Source organism: Sarcophilus harrisii, chromosome 3 (genome assembly GCF_902635505.1).
Source record: "Sarcophilus harrisii chromosome 3, mSarHar1.11, whole genome shotgun sequence".
Lineage (NCBI taxonomy): Eukaryota > Metazoa > Chordata > Mammalia > Dasyuromorphia > Dasyuridae > Sarcophilus > Sarcophilus harrisii.
Window position 1 is genome coordinate 437,521,908 of NC_045428.1, and position 1,910 is coordinate 437,523,817.

The 1,910-nt window shown below is 36.4% G+C and overlaps 1 long non-coding RNA gene across 1 annotated transcript; it reads right to left on the reverse strand.

Moving 5' to 3' along the window:
• Positions 1-203: 203 nt before the first annotated feature.
• On the reverse strand, positions 204-1,360 carry LOC116422092. The gene is made up of 3 exons (XR_004232679.1): positions 1,084-1,360; positions 860-953; positions 204-660 (listed from the first exon to the last, which is right to left on the reverse strand). It is a non-coding gene; the product is annotated as an uncharacterized LOC116422092 (long non-coding RNA).
• Between the last annotated feature and the right edge of the window lie 550 nt (positions 1,361-1,910).

Below are 1,910 nucleotides of genomic sequence, written 5' to 3' on the forward strand. Positions count from 1 at the left end.
ATCATATAAGCTGAATACAAATATATATGACCTGAGTATATGAAAAGCTTCAACATAAAAAAATTAGACAAGAATAATATTGGTTGCCTTTTATGTCTATGGCTAAGGAGACTTCTTAATTAAACAAAGGATAAAGGAAACCATAAATCATTTTTGACTATATAAAATTTAAAACTTTTGTAATTCTTCTTTTAAGTCTCCATCCTTTCTCCCTTGGCTCTTCCATTTCCTTTCTCTGCCTTTTGCTCTTGTCTCTAGGCACCTGACTACCAAACCCATATGTCTATAGCCCCCTTGGCCAAATGTAATAAAATGAGATTTAAAAGAGATAAATGTGCAGTAGGTTCCAAAAAATAGACATCATTAGTTAGAAGCATAGTTATACAGCAGTTCATTTGAACAAGATCCAGGAGTTTTAGTACATTATAAATTTAGTATGAGTCAACTTGGAATGTGGGGCACCCATTAGAACTAACATGATCTTAGGTCACATTGAGAGGAGTAATGTGAAGAATAAGTAAGGTGATGGACTGGTTATTTTATTCCATCCTGCTCATTATTTTAAAGGGACATTTTAGGAAGAGAGCCGTCAGAAGAAGGATGGTGAAGATCTTTGGAATCACTCCTGATGAGGATTAGTTGTAGGAAATGGAAAAGGACCTGAAGGAAAGAAAAGGAAAGTTCAGTGAAGTACTAGTAAACGTTTAATAACTGATTCTTCAGGGAAAAAAATCTACAAGTGGCATGTTTATTTGCATTATTAACATTTTCTGCATCATTTTCTAAAGTCTAGACAAAATCAGACAATATATCAAACCCTGATTTGTAGTTTGCTTATTTGCAAAGGATAAATACTCACACTTAAAAATTGACAACCCTGTGTTTCATGGACCTGTGGAGCTATTTCCAGCGAACCCTTCAAGAGGCTGTTTTGGGGAAATTAGTCTTGGCTCCTGGGGGCAGAATGAGGAGAAAATGTGTTGAAATTACAGCACAAAAAAGATTTAGGTTCAGTGTAAACAATACTTTCTTAACAATTAGTGCTACTTGGAAATAAAATGGAGCTATCTCAGAAGGAAGTACCTTCTCCTTCACTTTGACTCTTCAAGCAAAAACTGGATGTCCACTTGTCAGGTGTGATACGGAGAGGATCCTTGTCCAAGTGCAGTTTGGGCCAAATGTTTTTGTTGGTTCCTTCCTACCCTAAGGCTCTGTGATTCAGTAATCTATCCTTCTAACCCACTTCCCCAAATCAGAACCCAGCAGTGGTGGGTAAGCCATAACGAACAACTCCAGAGAACAATTTCATGGAATTTGAGGTGAAGAATCTTCAGTAACCCAGAGTGCTGGAGACAGGAAAATAGACCTGAAATAGAAAGATTTTTATTTGAAACGTTTTCTTCTTGTTAAAGAGAAATGAATATGTATGATTTTGACTCAACAATATCATACTCGTTCAGCAAAAGTGTGCATAAAAGCTGCTCAGTGTATAAGATGATCTGAGAGTCTTTTTTAAAAAAGTATTAAAAAAATAGGGAAAACACAAATCCCAAAGGGTTGAAATGCAATTCAAAAATCTAATGCTAATAGTTTTCTTTAGGTTCTAAATGCTGAGAAAATAATACTCTTTCCTTGACTTCAGCCTTAGAAGGAGTCATTCATCTCTTTTCCTCAACCAAGGGACAGTGTAGGCAGGGTCACAACAAAGACTTGGCCTTCTATTTGCATAATGTGCAAGTAAAAAGATTGTCGGTGTCATTCCTTTGACTACTGGCCGAGGTGCCCAATAGATGGGGCAGACTGGGAAAACCTTGGTACTTATTTCCAAGGCTGCTTCACTATTGTTTCATTTGAATAAAATGGGGATACTCGGTTCTTTCTCTCCTTGAGGAATATCATTAATAATAGCC